Source organism: Uranotaenia lowii, chromosome 2, assembly GCF_029784155.1.
Source record: "Uranotaenia lowii strain MFRU-FL chromosome 2, ASM2978415v1, whole genome shotgun sequence".
Taxonomy (NCBI): domain Eukaryota; kingdom Metazoa; phylum Arthropoda; class Insecta; order Diptera; family Culicidae; genus Uranotaenia; species Uranotaenia lowii.
This window is the reverse complement of record NC_073692.1, coordinates 78,464,666-78,484,618: the sequence shown is the minus strand read 5'-3', so window position 1 is coordinate 78,484,618 and position 19,953 is coordinate 78,464,666. Positions and strand designations below refer to the sequence as shown.

The 19,953-nt window shown below is 35.7% G+C and overlaps 1 protein-coding gene and 1 long non-coding RNA gene across 4 annotated transcripts in view; one reads left to right on the top strand and one right to left on the bottom strand.

Moving 5' to 3' along the window:
- Positions 1 to 19,953, bottom strand: part of LOC129743732 (protein tiptop) — a 130,036-nt gene that overhangs the window by 8,456 nt on the left and 101,627 nt on the right. The window contains exon 2 of one of the 3 annotated variants that reach the window (XM_055735860.1): positions 6,303 to 6,531. The exons of the other annotated variants lie outside the window; for them this stretch is intronic. The gene's annotated coding sequence lies outside the window, so the exon portion shown is untranslated. The remainder of the gene's footprint in view (positions 1 to 6,302; positions 6,532 to 19,953) is intronic. 3 annotated transcript variants of the gene reach the window in all.
- LOC129743733 (uncharacterized) lies at positions 1,667 to 2,887 on the top strand. Its single transcript, XR_008736669.1, has 3 exons — positions 1,667 to 1,916; positions 1,987 to 2,474; positions 2,540 to 2,887. It is a non-coding gene; the product is annotated as an uncharacterized LOC129743733 (long non-coding RNA).

Below are 19,953 nucleotides of genomic sequence, written 5' to 3'. Positions count from 1 at the left end.
GTTCAGACGATGTCAGTGTATTTGTATGTATTGGTGTGATTTTTTTATAAACTTTGTCACTACGTTTTTGCGAAACTGGGAAGTACAATAAAAATGATTTTTGTCTTAAAAAATTTGATTTTTTTCCCTCTTCAATGTATAAAAGAAAGAAAAAAAAACAAAATAGTTTGAAAAATAAATTTTCATAGTAATTATCATCAAATCATCACTCCAAAAAACGTGTCAATTGGGCTTGCTAGCCACAACCAGCAATCACTAAAATCAAGATTATCGTATATATGACGTCAAATTATACGTGACGTCATAGATACGCGCTTGCTATCTAAAAGTATGAACCTGTCGATGTGTGGAAGGGAGAACAGACAGGCTTCGCTCCCACTCAGGTTTGATGTCATCGTGACAGAAACCGTGTGGGAGGAAGACGACAGTTCAAAATTTCCCGGCCAAAGGTTGTATTTTATTTTTTCATTTAAATGGTTCAGTTTGAAACCGAACCATTTCAAAAAATTTCGGAACCGAAGCTCCGAAATATTTAACATAAAAATGGTTTTCACCAAGGGGTACGACCCCAAAATTAATGAAGTCGTTGATGAGTACGTCGTGCCCACACTGCATGGTACGAAAGTGATTGATACTTCAGGTTGCTCTGTGAAGGACAAAACGACGAAGAGGCGCGTGTGGGAGAACGAAGCACACCATATTAATTTCTTCACACGTTCATTTTCATTAACCATTTTATATGGTTACTTAATTAATTTTTTAATATTGTTGCTTTTGAATGAATTTTTGGAAAAACTGCAATCATGATGGTAGTTCTCATGTAAAAAATATTAAAAGGTTAAAAAAGTTGACATTGAGATATTTTTCCATTCGTTGCCATTTTCAAAGTGAAGAGCACGCACGTTGCCATTTTGAAGAAGCACGCATTTTATCGAGGAGTGAAAAAACATCGTTTTCGAAGCTCATTGAAGAGAAAACATTTTAACCAAGTTGGGCCATAGTGGTCTTAGGCATAAGTCGTGTCGTGTAATATATGCACGCTCCTTTATTTTAACTCAAAATTAAGTACGACCGATGTTCAAAACATTGTTCGATTTTATGAACTTAAAGTTAAGCACTCTTTTTCCTCCTTGCGATGGTTTAAAACGGAATTCGAACTGCGAATTCAAAATTCATCCTTTTTTTTTCCTTCGGCGAGGGAGCAAAGCTGAGTTCGACCTTATGAACTAAAAATTGAACTCTCTTTGTTGGACTGAAAACACTTAGCGAGTTCAGTTCGAACCGGAACAGAAACCAACGAACACGTCGCAAAATTTTGTCGTTCCGGAACAATTACCGGAAGACTATGAAGGAACTTCATAACGGAATGCATGCTCACCGTGTCAGCGTAAAATTCTGTCCGTCATTGTTATCATACGGTGAGCGGCTTGGAATGTCCGGAAACTTCCGGATGTTGTGTACTTCCCGTAGGAAGTAACATCCGGAAGTTTTCTTTGACCGGGAGTGTCAAAACTTTTCACCGCTCCGTAATTGTACCGGATGCAATGCAATGTACCGGAACAGCAACATCTGGGTACAATAAATTTTTTTCATCCTTTAATTCCCTGAAAAAAAAAGCTACCCTCGAAAAAAAGGATAAATTCGAGTGAGGCTGCCGAACTTAGTATTGAGTATGCCTATCAGAACTTAGTTTTGCTATTGCCCAGTTGAACTCAAAGTTGAGGGCTGCCACCGAAGTGCTGTTTTGAACCAAAACTACTTAATTTTGAGTTTAAAAAAAGGAGCGTGAGTGCAAACAAAATAAAAATAACACTTTCTACGACAATACGACGGGTCGAATCCTTCAGGCATCTGGATGAAAAACATCATTTTCGGCAATCTAGTCTGCTGTCTGGATGTCTTCATCGAAATCGAACGTAAGTACATCAAATATTTATTAATGGTTCACATTCATGGTTTACAACACATTCCTTTTTCTATTTGCAGGATTATCTTGTTCGCTTTCAGCCAAGAAACAATCATTATCAGCTGCAAGCCTCTCCGGCACAGTCTAGTGAAGCCTCCCTGAAAGAGGCTCGATCTACCTTCATTCAACATCGTTCGCAGGCTTCCGAACAGGCACAGGACAAGAAATGCAGACTGGGTTGCAACATACAACACGGTGGCGAAGTGGTGCTAGAATTTATCGATTACAAGGCCCACTAGCGAGAGGATTGTGTTCGTTAGGTTCCATCCGAATGATGGGGAAAAGCTGTACCAGTAAAGGACGAATCACTCGATCTACTCCCGGGCGAAGCGGACAGTATCTTCAGCTACGAAAGCCTGCCGAAGAAGCACTAGTAAAAGTACATGTACGCAGCTCGATTTGTACAGATAGTCCGGGTGATGACCCCGAACGACTACAGCGATCGGGCCAAGTTCCAGCTGATGGAAGCACACAAAAATTCGAAGCATGTTTTCGTAGTGGTAAAAATGTATTGAAAAATTAAATGAAAATTTAATTCTAAATTAATTTGATTTTTGATTTTGATTTTTACAGGGACAAAAATTGTAATATCCAATCATGAAAGAACGAACAGATAGCAACGGATCTACATTGAAATCTCCGGAATGAGCTCTGCTTGCGAACGGCCGTACCAGTGACGTGCTGTATTCAAAATAATCATGACAGCGCCAATTTTCTCGACATTCAGTTCTCTTTTAGTGGCTCCGGAGGATCAGCCTTTGAAGTTGAACCGGTTCTTGATATTGTATTCGTTATTTTATATTCGCCTTGATAATTGATTCTGACCATTACACCTATGCGTGTAGACCAGGCCGACATTTCATTGACTAAACTAAAAATTGTAAAAATGAACATAGATACAAATTTAAAAATATATTTAACCGATCATTGGACTCTATGTTAGAATCATTGATACTCTATTCTCGTTGTCTTTACTTCATAGGTTACCAAGAGCAATCGTTGAATTATTTGAAACATATGGTTGGGAACCTATTTTTATATAGTAATCATTAATTATAAATTCATGTTCTCAATTGATTTTGAAAATATATTTAACCCATCTTTGGACTCTATACTGGAATCGTTGATACTCTATTCTCGCCGTCTTCACTCAATAGGTTACCCAGAGCAATCGTTGAATTTTTGAAACATATGTTTGGGGACCTTTTTTTATATTGTAATTTTTAATTATAAATTCATGTTCCTAATTGATTTTGAAAATATATTTTACTGGTCATTGGACTGTTCCCAGAGTAAACGTTGAGTTATTTGAAAGAATGGTTGGGGACCTTTTTTGCCTTTCTTACAGAAAGGTATAGTTATCGGTCGATTTGGGAGATCCTTAATTATGGGTCTTAGATATACCTTTATAGGTACTTATCGAATCAGCTCGACGAGTTCAGACGATGTCAGTGTATTTGTATGTATTGGTGTGATTTTTTTATAAACTTTGTCACTACGTTTTTGCGAAACTGGGAAGTACAATAAAAATGATTTTTGTCTTAAAAAATCTGATTTTTTTCCCTCTTCAATGTATAAAAGAAAGAAAAAAAACAAAATAGTTTGAAAAATAAATTTTCATAGTAATTATCATCAAATCATCACTCCAAAAAACGTGTCAATTGGGCTTGCTAGCCACAACCAGCAATCACTAAAATCAAGATTACTGTATATATGACGTCATATTTTACATGACGTCATTTACACGATGGGCGCGCTCACTACCTTACCCAATCGATGCGTTCAAGTGAGGAACGACACCTTTCACTCCCACTCAGAATTGCTGCCTTCAAAATAACCTTGTAGAAGGAAGAAAAACTTTAGGAAGTCATTTTATTTTATAAATTGTTTCTGGTTCAGCTTTACGCCGAACCATTTCAAAAAATTTGAAGTCAAGCTCCAAATAGTTAAATTTGTGTATGGTTTTACCAAGGGGTACAACCCCGAATTAATAAGAATCAGTCATGAGTACTTCTGGCCAACATCGTATGGTACGAAAGCGATTGTTGGCCATCAATGTTTCGCTCAACGCTATATTCGCAAGCAAAGGTTGCTCTGTGAATAAGATAACGACAAAGGGACGCGTGCGGGCGGACGAAGCAAACCATCTCAATATCTCTCACACACTTATTTTTTATTAACCATTTTATATGCTTTTTAAATTTATAATCTAAAATGTTTTGATATGGTTACTTTTGAACGTTTTTTTTTCGTATAAATTTCAACCATGATGGTAGTTCTCATTTTAAAATAAAAAAAAAAAGTTTTATATTGTATTCTTTTAATTTATATTCATGTTCTTATTGATTTTGGTCGGTTTGTTTTTTTAAAGATCAATAATTAAGAAAGTGTACAGCCCAGCCAGCAGATATACCACCACAACATAGTATTGGGTAGGAAGAGTGAAATTCACTGCATCAATTTTACATCAAATTTATTACCTTTCCGCAGAAAACAGCCATTTTTGAAAATAATTGTAACCTTTTAAATAAAAACTTTCAAGAATAAATTTCATGTAACTATATAGTCAGTTTATTAGAAGATAAATTTAAGTTTTCTAAGTTAGTGGCACCATATTGAAAAGCATAAGCTTGGTTACCTTATGCCAGTCCACCAACATTTGTAAAAATAGCTTCTTGAATGATATAAAAATGTAATTCCATGAGAACTATAACATATTTGATTCTGTCATTTTGACTATTTGAAAGTTTCCAACTAGTTCCACATGTAGGGTGAATTGGTGAACGATGGCTCTTTAGAGGTTACACAAAGCAAACGTTGAATTATTATTAACACATTGTTGGAGACCTTTGGGATATTCAAACTTTGTTTCACGCGCAAAAATGCATTGTAATTATTACCAAATTTTGACCAACAACAAACCAAATTTTGGCTTATGAAAGACAACAAAATGTTTGGATGATTTGCACAAGTATTATTTTTATTTTCACATATCGGTTTAGTTAATCAAATTAAGTTAATTCATCAAACACCCATTTTTAAATGAATCGTAGTTGTTAGAATTTGGGTAAGATTAAATTATCAAATTTTGGTTCAAAATAAGAAAATGATTGTGGTTATAACGAGTTTGTAATGATATGATGAGTAATGATATATATGCATTGAACGTCAGTATGATAGTGAATACCAGAAAGACCAACAGATTGATCCACATTTCAAACTGCGTTATTCAGATCTATCTGACCACTACGACCAGCTTGAAGGAGGTCTTAATTTCTTCATTATCGGACATTTTGCGTCTGCTGTTAGCCAACTTGTTAGCCCTCTCAATCGGGCTACTGCTACTGATCACTTCATTTTAAAGGCCTTCCTGCTCGATGATCGTATCCGACATCCGTTCATTCGCTTCCGTTTTCCTAAAGTCTTCGACATCTTTGGTTGGAGATCGTCTGGAAAAGGTGTATCAAATGTTTTTCGACTAATTTCAAGCAAAAAAGTTTCAAACTTCTTACCGCTAACTGTTATGGTAAAAGTGTTTCGAATTCTAACGCACCCAGGTATTCCGCCTCTACCATGGTCGTCTGTTAACATCGTCGTCTGTCATTTTGTCGCTCAGAGAAAAAATGAACCTCTATGACTTGCAAGTACATCTGGAAAGTCACTCCAGGTTTGGCTCCCTCCTGTCATGCTGGGATTGCTTTCCGGTACAATATTTAAACTTTAGTAGTATCAAAAACTTAAGAAATTCTTGCTGAAAAAATAATTAGCATACATGATGCTGGTTGTGGATGAAATAGCCTAGCAACATTTTTCTACCGGATTCAAATCAGTCGTCCCCGTTTGGTAATCTGCATTGGGCTGTTTTGTACATTCTGCCAACTGCTTAATAGATTTTGGTTTTTACTTGGCTTTTGACGATACTTTTCTAGCCACTGAAATAAGCTCTTTGCTTTTTTTTTATTTGCGTGCTCACAAATTTGCGTTGTTGCCAAAAAATTTTATACTGCCAATCGTGTTACTCGTTCATTGTTAACTTTTTTTGATCGTGCATATTCGAGAGTAACGTTTAGCATTAATTTGTTTGTTTTTAATGTTCACTTGGCTGAGCGTGCATATTCGAGAGTAACGCATGTAACGTGTTTACGTTTTGAAGAAAACATCAAAGTCCTGCATCACTAAACAGATTCATCTTTCGTCAAACTTGTCCGCGTTTGCCACAACAACCACCAACCGGGAAAGCCACAGGAACAACTGAACTGAATGCCGACAAGATACTTGAAACTTTTGGGACAACGATCAATCAGAAGGCCCCCAACGAGCCCTGCAAAGCACTCACCGATCTATGGCTCCAGCAGCTCAGCAACTTCTGCCGTTAACGATCCAGTGGTCCTTCCCCTTGTGGGCGCAATAACAATCAACCGTGCATCACACTGGACTGCCGCTCCTCGCTCACACAGCACCTCAGGCATGTCACACACAGCGCGGAGTATGTCCAGTTTCTCCACAAAATCAGCTGACCTCTGTTCATCTGTACGCCAAACATCCACAAGGCGGCTGCACCGCACCTGTGCGAAGTATGACCAGGAAACTGAACTCAGCTGCACCAGAAAGTTTTTCCAATACGCAACCACGGTCGGTTCGTTCAGTATCCACATATTGGCTTGCCCCAATCCAACAAAAAAACTTATCGGTCCCTGTAGTAAATTCCCAAGCACTCAACCCTCCAAGTTTGCAACATCATTCCGTGCAGCACTGGACCGCAAGGAGGCATGATAAACCAAGGTTCCCCCTGCTATTCCTGAATCGAAAAGGAATGCTCAATTCTGCGCTCGAAGGACTCGGCTGTAACAACTCTTCGAACTGCGCCATTCCGTGATGACAAGTGTAACAAACCCAGTTCTGCTATACACTTAACCTTCAACAGAACCAGATCAAGCTGCACTTGACTCCTAGTCATACCATGAAATTACAATGACATTTTTGGACAAAAGATACCACTGGTCAAATGATGAGCTCGAACTATCTGTTCTTGAGTTAATTAATTGATATTTTAATATTGTAATCTTTAATTTTATACTCATGTTTCTAATTGATTTTTAAAATATATTTTTCTGATCATTGGACTCTATGCTAGAATTATTGATACTCTATTCTCGCTGTCTTCACTCCAACGTTTGTTCCCAGAGCAAACGTAAAATTATTTGAAACACATGGTTGGAGACCTTTTTCATACTGTAATCTTTAATTTTATATTCATGTTCTTAATCGATTTGAAAATATATTTTACCGATTTTTGTACTCTGTGTTAAAATCATTGATACTCTATTCTCGCTGTCTTCACTCCAAAGGTTACCCAGAGAAATCGTTTAATTATTTGAAACATATGGTTTTAGACCTTTTTTTATATTGTAATCTTTAATAAAAAAAATCATGTTTCTAATTGATTTTGAAAATATACAATATACGGCTGGGGCTGAGTAAATGGCCTGAGCTTTGTACAAACAGCACCATACACCATGCCGCAGAGGGTGGTTTGCACAAAATATTTCGATCTGGACGATTTTACTCAAACCGTACCAATACATTCGATTACCATTCGAATTTTGATTTCTCCAATTGTTCGCTTAATCCAACATTGTGAAACGAATTCAAATCCATACGCAGAATACAAATTCAATTTACATTTTATAATTCATAATTTGTATTTAAAAACCAGCATCTAAATAGAATTCAAATTTAAATGCAGACTCACAATTCAGAATCACAGTTCAATTTAAAAAAAATCATCATTCAGTTCAAAATAATATTAATATAATAATATCAGATTCAAATCTGATTTTGGAATTGTAATTCACAGTTGTGAATTCAAGTTCTGGTTTAAGATTCAAAATGTATGGGAGAGTGGGGAATCATGGGCCACTTTTTTTCGTTGTTCCATAACTTCTTTATTACAAAAGTAAAAATTAAAATAAAAAATGGTGTGGTTTTCTACATTTCCAAGGTACCATGAGGTTTTTTTTTAATTTTTAATAAGTTATTTTCCCCAAATTCTGACTGTTTCAAAAAAAGCAATATTTTTTGGATTTAGAAAAATGATGGGGAATCGTGGGCCACCAAATCCAAATTGACCAAATAACATGCAAAGTTTATGAGTTGACCCAAAACTGTGATTTCAGAATTCATTTCGTTATTTTTAAGCAATTTCAGATGATGAAATAAAAAAGAGAGCTGTGTATGATCGAATAGATTCCAAAACGTTTTGGCAAAATTTCTTATATAGGACGGACAAAATATTTTTCATAACCCTTCATTTGGCATAAGAAAATCGTACAGATAGGGAAAACGTATTTTAAGTTCTGAATGTGTATAAAAACATAAAAATATAGGTGGTTCAAGATGCGTGGCCCACGATTCACCACAAGCTATGATTTGCAAATTCGTTGGGTTTGTGTGAGTTGTTGATGTTTCATCAAAAATTCCTTTTCCACGTGAAAGATCATAACAAAACTAAGATCATAAGCGTATGAGCATATTTTTGTTATGCACTTTAGATTCCCCATCGATGAAATTAGTGGGTGTTTTTTAAATTATGTAAGTTAATTTTTATAATTTTTTTTAGCTTGATAAATTAAAGAAGCATATGATGCGTAATTGAGTCAACAACATATAGAAATATATGCTCACGCAAAGCGACGTCGATGATAGTTGGTTTGAGATTTTTATCTTAACACACATCTGAGATATTAAAAGTGGCCCACGTTTCCCCATGACCCACGATACCCCACTCTCCCCTTCATATTTCTGATAAAAAATAGAATAATTGTACCCCTCTGATCCCAAGCGCCTTAATTTGAATTTAGAATTTACCTCTACATATTATAATGTCATGGGGCTAATTCATGAGATTTTATGATTTTATATTAAAATGAACGGGTTTCAAATTACATTTTCTGTTTTTAGAATTATATATTTGATTCCTATCTTTTCATGCTGTAGCTGCAGAATCAGATTCAAATGATTTTTAAATTGTGTAATCTAATCGAATCCGTTGATAATTTCAATAGATTACTTGTTTTAATTTTGTGTCAATATCAGTTGCCCGACCTATAACGGGTTTTGACGAACGGAGCTTTAAGCTCGCGAGAATAAAGAGGCTACTTTGTACGTCCCGCAAGTCCAAATCAAGCTTTGCAGTCCGGATTTATAATGTTTCGGACAGATATCACATGCTCGCGTATGTCGGCAAAGTTGCGGGCAGTAAACTGACACTGTACAGCGATCACTTATGCACCATGTTGTCATATAGTCTGTACATCTGTAAATCTTTAGTATCGTCGGGGTGAATGATGCTCGTTTGCCCCTGGTGCGCTGTATGGCCGTAAATTGCCACTGCTACTCCTTTCCCTACTTATTAGGCTTCGGGTAGCTGGAGGCAATGGTGGTTACAGTTGAGGCTCATTTTTGGTGCGGCCGACGACCGCGCAGTTAGAACAGGTGTGTCTGACTGTGTTGTTGTGGCTTGCCAACAACTCCTAACGGAGGCAAAATTACAAAGATTTAGAATATTCCAACTGGATGCGGTCTGGGCGCGGTGCCGTGAAGACGATTGATGCGTGATCACGCTGCCAGGGATTCACAGGTTGATGAGAGTTCAGGATGCCGCGTCACGATTTGGCGTGGCTAGGCAGGCTGTCTGCTGGCTGTAAAGAAACGACTGCATGACTCTGATGAAATGCTGGACGACCAAATCCATTTGCTTTTTGGATCGAGTTGTGTAGTGTGTGGCGGGAGTTTGATATCATATCATGAGAGAATTATTCTCTAACATTATTACAACAAAAACTACTTTCTAAAAGCGCAATTTCAATTCAAAGTAACATTTCCATTAGTCGATGAAATCGTATGTTTTTATAAACTGTTTTATATTTACATATATTTTAAAAATTTCTGTGTAGATTTCATACATCATAGAGTTGGAAATTGAAAACCGTTTTGTTTATATAACCTTTCGAATTTTTTTCTGCGTGAACATAATTTTTTTTCGGCAGTATGATAAGAGGGTTTGTAATCAGGAACAAAGATTCAGGTTCAAAATTTAAATTCAGATAACAGATTCAGGATTCAGATTTAGAATTCATGTTCAGAATCTAGATTCAGAATAAAATCGAACTTGGTTCCTGCAACTGTTTGCTTCTTACTCTGTTAAAGAATTTAATTCATATTTACAATTTAGAATCGGGATTCAAAATTCAGAATTACCATAAGATGCAGTCGCATAATTCAGAGTCACAGTCAAAATTCAAAAATCATCATCAATCCGGAATTTATATAAAAATGCATGAATTGAAATCCAAATGCATTTCAGTCATTTAGCATCAAAACTAAAATTTCGATTATCCAAATTTCCCCCCTATGGTAATATTTAAAATTTTAAAACGGATTTTTGACAAAAACAGTTTTCGAAACAACATCACTTTGGTTGAATTTCATGAGCAAAAAGTGGTTTCTCGTATTTCTCGTTTCGAATCAACTACTAGATTTACCATTTGGAAATGTTACGCGAGATTTGCAAACATCTCAATCGCCCACTCTTTCAAGCAAAAGCATGAATACACGTTAGAGCGAAAGCTATTTTATTTGGGAAGCAAGGAGGAGAGAACACCGAAACAAACCAAGTTATAGAAAATCGTATCGACTTTGAGAAAACGGAGTCTGGCGTGCGGAAAGGAAAATAAAAACAACGAAACAAATCTGGTTAATAAGTTGGCAGCTCCACCTACATAACTTAATTAAACAGTTGGTATTTTCTAGCGTGCTCCACCGATTTGCCACCAGCAACGAGCTGTTCGAAATTGGAAAAAACATCAAAAAAGGGGTTGAAACCGTGAGTATTTATTGGAACCAAATTTATATTTATTCCTGAACGGAAACTCTTTCTCTGACAGGACCCCTTCTTTTGATCGATCTATTTTGAGCTCTCGAGATTAACCTTGTGCACTTTCGGTTCCGATATCCAAGAGGGCAACTCGCCACTTCCCTGTTGACTGAAAGCACATTCAGACGCCGCTACCTAGTGCTTCGGCGAACAAGCAGCCAACCAAGGAAAGCAAGTTTCGGCGCCCTCTTCCGGAGCACCCATAGATCGGAACCCCAGCAGGACCCTGGTGCTTACATGTTTGTGCCGATCTAAAGGAGTGAGCCATTCGAAAACCTTCCGAAGTCACCGGCCACCGCCTTTCATCCGCTGAGGGCACAACTGCCGGTTTTTTCGTATCTACTGGTGGTGGAACACGTTTTTGAAGTCCCGTTTGTGGGATTAGCCAACTGCAGGAGGACAGTTTCGTTTCCCTAGGATCGATGCGGTGGTTCGAAGTACGAGAAGGGGTCACCGGTGCGGAAATACCCTCTCAATCGCTTGGCCAACCGATGACAAGGGAATGGAACACCAGAGATAGTCCACAGAATGGACAGGAACATCGAACGTCCTTCGGGCGCGCTGAAAGGTGCGGAATTGCAGCTGTTTTCAGCTGTATCACGCGTGCTAAAAGTGAATTGTGGTGTCCAATGTCAATGCCTGAAAGCAGTGTGGAGGACTGGATAGATCTGTCGTACTCAACGGCGGAAGTAACAGCCCACCCGATGTGGGAAGATGATACGGTGCGGCGAAGGGATTGGGCGAGACTCAAGCAAGGTCTGCCAGCGCCTAATAAACGCCTGGAAGGTATGCAACCGGAGAACCGAAGCATCTAAGCAGAACCAACCGTAAGTCGTCGTAACTTTTATCAATATTTGGGGAAGAAATGAATTGGTTTGTTTCGCAGTTCGGAACCTATCGATTGAAGTTAATCAACACTTATGCTCGCAAAAGTTTGTAGATATTTTTTTGTGGCACCGACCAAACCAACCGTTGTTACACATCATTTCTAATTTTTTCAACGTGAACATATATTTATGTCAGCAGTAAAATAAGATGATTTATAATCGGAAGAAAAACATGAACTTTAACATTTCATGTAATATTTAATTTGATGTAACACTCGGTATGATACATTGTAAAAGAATTTAGATTTGGGTTTTTAATAACATGAAACCATTTAACATTACATTACCATAACATCTTACCATAATGGCCTAAAATGGGTAATCACAAGAATTGAACACCGCATTCAATTTATTATTTATAAAAACAAAAATCTTCTGAATCTGTAAGAAAGGCTCTAATCCACTGTTAAGTGTATTAAATCGGGTTTTTTTGTTGTTGATGTTTTGTTCCACGGAGCGATTGATGGACTTTTTTCAGTCAGTTCATTCAAGGTTTGACTGTTTTTGTTACTGCTCGTGGTAGTGAATTATGAACAATAGTTTGTTTTTACATCGGTGATTATTATCGCGAAAGTTTTCGGGAAAAAAAATGTAATAATTCAACCGGTATTGAGCGGAAAAAAATCACTATTCATAATTTAAAACTATTACTAAAGCTGGTACCGCCGATAAGGGATTCTAATGACCCCAACTTATAGGAGGGGTTGTTGAAAATTGATTGATATGTCTTTAAAAAACAGGAAATCTGTTAACAAAACGTTTGAAAAAGTGAAAAGAGTTTTCAATTTGATCTTTAAATTTTCCCCCGATTTTTAATATTTCAATGCTTGTTTTTTTTTTAAATAACGTTACATCTGCCATCATCTTGATGATAAACATGTATTGTGTTTAAAACCGTGCTTATTTAGTGTCCCAAAAACATACAGTCTCAGGCCACTTTAATTAACAATGTGCGTGAGCGAATTCGCTCACTATTCGAGGTTAAAATCGTTTCTTTCTCCTAGAAAAGGAACTCTGCAAGCTTACTTCTCATTTATTTTCAAATGTCAAAAATCCTTTAGTCTTAAAAAATTTCATTATGAAAAAAAAAACGAAAAACAGGTATCCGGGTTTTTAAAAGACATTTTAGATGGAAAAATGCGAAAATTTATTGAATATGAATATGTCACTTTTTTGTTTTTCCTTACTCAGGATCGGATACCACGAATGAATCAACCATCCGCGTCTATCGTCTCAAAAGTTCGTTCGTCAACTGAGTTTTTCTGTACTCGATTATTTATAGTGTTTCCAGCCTCTCTCACCCTTCAAAACGATCAACATACTCTTTCATCGAAAAAAAATTATCAAATTCTTTTTAAATCTGAAGTTACTTGGAATATAAATCATTCTAATTTTATTTTTTTCCAAAAATTTTAACCATCAACCTCCTTCAATTCCTTTTTATCCTACATTTACTACTCATTTCAGTCGATTTAAAGGGGTCAGAGACATCGGAATCATAAAAATATCACTTTTTCCAAGCCAAAAGCTTATAATTCAGTCGCTTGAGCTTCAGATACAGAAAGCTGAAAAAAGTTCAGACCGATAAAATTACAGTTTCAAATGTGTAATTGTTTATAAGGGTCCATAAAATGGCAAAATTAGCAATAATAAACCCAAAATGAAGATACAGATTTTTTATGAAGATAATCATATTTAGCTTGATTATGAATTTTCGAGAATAGTTGTAAGTTTGCAGCCAAGTTAGAAATCTTAATTAATAACTATTGTCAATGCAAGTTTTACAGAAATTTATTTGCGCGTAAGCGGACATTTTTAACCCAAAAACCTTTGGAAAATCCGTGCATTGGATATTAAAATTAATATTTCAAAAACCAGAAAATACCCAAGCAAGTTTCACATTAATATGAGATTTTTTTTTTATTTGGCTAAAAAAGGCCAAAGCTTCATTTGTCCTGTGAGCGTTCATTACGTCGTATGAAACAAAATGTGTACAAAGAGTTTTATTATGAAAAAAAAAACTGACATAAACTAGTCGAAACTTCTTTCCATTTTGAATATTTGTAGCCTGGACAACATGTTCTATAGGTGAAGTACAAATTTTAAAGTGATTTTGATAACATTTTCTTTTTTCGGGGTAACTTTTTCAACACTTTTCTGAGAAATATTAAGATGTGTTATACGACGTAAAGTAAGCTCGCGTGAGATTTTAGCTTTTAATAAAACTCAGCGGTCTGAAAATATTTAGATTTTTTTTAAATAAGGATAAAAAACTTACATAAAACATTAAACGTCAATAAAAGTCAGTTTAAAGCTGAAATTTTTTACTCTTCCCTTTATGAAATCTGAACACTATTAAAGTTTTTTTTCTGAACAATGTTTCCATGTTTTTTTAAGCAAATGCCAAAATTCAATTAACAAAAATTAAATTTCATGCAAGAAATCAGATGTATACTGTACATTGGAAAAATTTTGATTATCGTGATAATTTTCATATTCATAGAAATTTGTAAAAATATTATCGCCTTTTTTCCACAGTTTCCGTATCTCAAAACTGTGTTCTTAATTTTCAATCTCACGAAACATGTTTCAATCAAGTTCCAAACAAGCTTCAAGCAAGCGAAATTTGAACATGATATTAATTTTTTGTGATTAAAAAACTTGATATTACAAAATAAAATAAAAGATTTGATATATTTCAAATTTGTGTAGAAAACAAATTGTTACAAATGAAAGTTTCAGAGAGCTTTGTGATTTTCATGATTATTTTTAAAAAAATTCTGGAGAAAAAAGATAGAAGAGGTCATTTTGTGAAATCTTCAAAGACACATTCAGGTGATTCTTTCAAAAGTTAACATAAATATGAAAAATACCATAACCCTATACATCATTGAGACTCCAAGATAAAACTATGTTAAATAAGAATGATGATATTAAATCAAGCTTCCGAATGATTTTCTCACCTCTTCATCTATGCAAGAGTACATTAGATCTTTTGTAAAAATAAGCAAATGTGGCGGAAAAGGGGACGAACTTGAATTGATCATTACTAAAATTATGACTTAATATACATAGGTACATATGATTGCACAAAGATGTTTCAAGTTATGGAAAATAACCCAATTTTGTTTTTATAGTGAAGGTAAACTCATTCTGACAATTTGTTTTTTCACCATAAGAGATCGAAATTCTCATTCATTACTTGATTTTTTAAACTTTCTGTCCGGATTAATTTAGTAATAATTAATTTCAATTTCAAAATAAAAATACAATTTTTACTTCCAGGCAGTACAAAACAAAAGTATCGCCTGGAGGAGTAGGCGTTGACCTGATGGCATTACATGTTTATTTTTTCGGGTCCGTAAAATATAAAAAAATTGATCGTTTCTTGGATAATTTTTGTGTTAGTTGTTCGAAAATATATAAAACGAGTATCCAGAAGTCCAGAAGTATTTAAGCCTGCTTGAGTACAGGCTAGTTTAAGGCGGGGTTATGGGAGAGCAAAAATTAGCTATAAGCAGGAGGTTTCAAATTTTTCGAAAATGTGCAAAATTTTGTAATGGTAATTTCATAACATCGGTTAAATGCTACCTCTGACGAAGCTTGCAAATTCTGCCGAAAATGTGGATTACATTGCTCTAAAAATCTCCAGTTCTAGCGTAACATTTCAAAAGGGCGAAACTTTCAAATGTAAACCTAATTATCTAATAAAATCGGTTTCATCTTAAAATTACTTAAAACTTAAAAAAAAAAAATGCAATTGGACGAAACTTTTTGTTGATGTATTTTCGTTGGAACGTGTAGTTACGCCTATTCAAAATGAGGTTAATTTTTCTATTCGTGTAGGTTCAATAGGCAAAAATGAGTTGAATGTGACAAAAAGGAATAATTAATTTTTTCGTGTAGGACCAAAGGGCGGAACTTTAAAACCAAAAAAAAAAAAAACGGCCAATCAATTGGGAGAAACTTGCAGGCGTAACTGGAATCGAAAATAAAAATGGGCAAAACTCAAAAATATCCCAAAAGTATATTTAGTGAAAAAAGTTAAAGTTCTTGATAGCCAACGAACAAAAAATGAATATAATGCACATTTCTTGATTTTCTTGAACAAAAAGTTGTCGATTTTTTAAATAGAATTCGATTAGATGTTCCGAAATTTCAAACGCGTTTTTCTCGTTTTGAGCTAACAGCCAGTTTCGCCTGTATGAAATGTTACGCTAAAGCTGTTGATTGCAGAATGTGCAGTGACTGGGTTCTTTTTTCATGATTTATGATAAATGTGTGTTGATCAAATTTCGAACATCGAATTGAGGAATCCATTTAAATCAGGAACAATCCCAATAAAATTTCAAGCATAAATGTTCAAATTTGTGTTTAGATAGTGATTTTAAGGAAACTTATGGGCGTTTCATGCAAGTGTGGAGAAAATAGGTTTCCCAATTCGAACTAAAGCCGTAGAGGTCTTGGCATGCTACGATCGGATAAGTTTGTTTCAGTACCATTTGTGGTTTGCTAAGAAATTGCTAAAACCTATTTCATGTTTTTATTATTGAAATTCTTCATATTATTTCACTTGTTCACACTTTATTAAAAAGATTCTAACATAATCAAAAAAATATTTAAATGCTGTTACAGGATTGGTAACAAGATGCTGTGAATGTCGATATCACTTAAAACTAATGGGAAGAAGTCAATTATCATTTTTGTCAGGCCGAAAAGGAAACATCGGAGCACCTTCCATGTGAGTGCCCTTGTCTTATATCAAAAAGGACAAATCTACTCGGTAAAGGAATGTTAGATTCTCCTGAAGTATTTTCTCTAGGTTCCAATTAGATTGTTAACTTTATACGTGTTGTTCTTCCAAATTTGGAAAATGTTGTTCAACAATAAAGTGTCACTACTGTAATAAATAAGCTTGATCTATCTTGATAAACTACAGAAAATAGGGGACAAACCACAAAAAATGTAACAACTGGTTGCAGTGATAGAACCCGACACAAAAACACGTCGTATTCTGTTAGGTTGATTTTAATTTACAGGTTTACACCTGACAACCATATTTATGGTTGAATCGACGCCTATTTCCACTGATATATTCATTTTTTTTTTTTGAGTAAGAATGACCAACAAGTTCTTATCACAGAGAACATACGTACAAACTCGAGCAAGAAATCTTTAGAAAAGTGTGTTAAATTTCAAATGCTATCATCAAAAAATACGTTAAAAATAGAGTTGAAACAGTGCCACCTATTGAGCCGCTCAAAAGTAACCAATCAACATCTAAGTGCCCAGTTTTCGAAAAAGCGTAATTGTGTACGAACTCACAAAAAATTAACTTAATACCTTAGTTTTATGAACGGTTTCGTTATTACTGCTTGTTATATGAACTTAAGGTTAACAGTTTCTTCAATTTTGCACTACTGCATAAGTCAAAATAACTAACAGCTTTGAAATAAGTTTTTGCACTTTTTGAACAGTAATCGAAGTTAGAGACGAATCAAATAGAAACAACAGAAGTTCTGATGCTAGGCATCTCGGAGCTCCTCTTTCACATCACTATTGTATCGCATTGTTCTAAATTAAGTGTTTTAGCAAGTTTGAAGGAAATAGCGGATAAATTTAAATATATTCTATTTTTATTATGCAACATGACGAATGCGTTACGAAACTGTGGCATCCTAGATAGATATGCCTTTGGCGAAGTATAAGATTATGAGAGACAAGCTCCTAACATCAGCGATAGCAATCGCTAAAATAACTGAGCTCTCAAGTATCTAGAGCGCGATAATGTCAGATAAGAATTGATTTCTAGATGAATCCTGTAAATTAAGGTTGCCAGGATTTTTTCAGCACGTATCAGGGCCGGAGAAACCGGGCAATTTTTATATAAAAACCTGGCAAAATCCAGGCATTCTATTTTAAATTGACGACCATAAACCCGGGCAATATCCAGGCAAATTTAGTGAAAGTTCAGAAATTCCTCAACAAAAATCAAGAAAAAAAAATAAAGAAGAACAACTTTTTCATCAAAACTAATCGATAGATTTTGAACCGTATTTTAAGCTTCCAAATAACCTTTGTAACTATTTTTATAAAACTTGCTCAAAAAAATTTGTTTTAGAGGTGTTTGTTGATTTTTTTTTGTTTCATTTGCCAAATAAAGTGAATAAATCCGGGCATTTGTCAATAAAATCCGGGTAACTAGGCCGGGCCGGACTGTTTTTAAATTTAGTATGAAATATCCGGACAAACCCGGATAAAACCGGTAAAACCCGGATAAAACCGGGCAAACCCGGATAAAACCTTGCAATCTGGCAACCTTACTGTAAATGGACCGTCCGAGATTCCACATTGGCAGATCCTGCCAAGAAATTCTTCTTTGGCGTTCCTATTTCCGTAAGTTAAAGGGAAAAGACCGGTGTGGAGTGGTGCCCAACCTAAGTATTACAAAAAGTCCCAATACGGTCAGAGGAAATTCGATTGCCCAAATAGGTGAAGAGGTTTCGACAGCCCGGCTTTGAGTTTGGGTTTTCATTATTTGATAAATTTGTGAGTAACCCATAAGGGCAACAAGTATGTTTTTAAAATTTGAAAAATTGGAGGAGATCGGCAGTCCAGTGGGGCAATAAATGTGTGTTTTTATAAATTGAAAAATTTGAGGATGTCGGTAGCCTAGAAGGGCAAAAAAAATGTGGTTTTGATAATTTTTCAGCCAGAGATAATAAGCCGTGTCTTAGCCCATGGTCATAAGAAATGTTTTATTAATGGGTTCAACCAATAGCATAGGAATTAGTAAGCTAATAAAAAAATGAAATATAAGATAAACATCGATAAATGAAAGAATGTGGCACCCAAGATATGCCTCTGGCTAAGTATAAAATTATGAGAGACAAGCTCATAACACTAGCGAATGGAATCGCTAGAACAACTGAGCTCTCAAGTATCTTAAAGTCGATAATGTCAGATAAGAATTAATCTTGAGATGAACCCTATAAATGGACCTTCCGGGACTAGACAGAAACTTCAACAGCGGCTTTTTTTAAACATGCCTAATAGCACATACGACCTGCTGAAAACTGACTTATACTTTGTTATTATTTCTCAGTTTTGCTTTGAAAGTTCTCTTTGGTGTGCCGGGAGACATCTGGTAGTCCAGCCAAATAACAAAAATTAGCTCAAAAAGGCATGCTTGTATGTTTGTTTTCTATGCTGTTAGTTGAAATTCCATGGAGCGCTCAAGCGTTAGAAACTGAAATTCCTTAAAATTGGGATGATTCCCATAAATTAAAGAGGAAAACGACAACATTTTATATCGGAATAGTTTTTGTGACTTTCTTAAATAAATCAACAAATTTATAGTTCAACTCACGAGATGCTCATTTGTTACGCATTAAGTAGCTGTACCAAAACCTATTTTCGAAGGGAAGACAACTTTGACATATTCTCCGCTCAATAATCTCTGACATCTCAATGGCACCCCCAAACACCAGATTCTGTCGCCAAAACAAGGTTGTCCTCATTTTACTGTTGAATTTTCCTAGGTTTTCCATCATCATCATCATCATGATCACCATCGCCAATGTAAGTCGGCTCCAAGTGACGCGACACAAAGTGACACCCGGTCCGAGATTGACTTGCGGGAAATAACAAATTAGCAGCCGCTACTAGCTTATTGGCAGCACACCGGCTCAGAGAGCAGTGTCATCTTGGAGCTAGTTCTAGCAAGTTCGAGACTTGTATTATTTGTTTTGAGGGATTACGAGATCGTCACATAAAAAAAAACTAGCAGCTAGTGTTTGGTACCTTCTCTAGATGGCACCATCAACAGTCAGTAGTGGCGCATTTGTCACACTTGCTTGCCATAAGCCACGAATCCGAGCGTGGGAGACGACAATTCAATCACAAATTCCTCAATGATGCGGTTGCCACAAACGTAGTAGATAGTCGTCTCCGTAGTTTTGAATTTTTACTGGTGGTGGGCTGTGATGGAAATGAAATATTTAAAATCTGTTGGAACGTTTCCCAGATTTATCTGTTTTTATTTTTCGAATTTGTCCGACTGAGAGAGACAGATGTAGAGAGAGGTGGATTTGCCTTTTGTGAACGGCTCCCGGACTCATCCGTCTCCCGATCAACTACCTACTACTGGTTGTGGATGTCGGTCG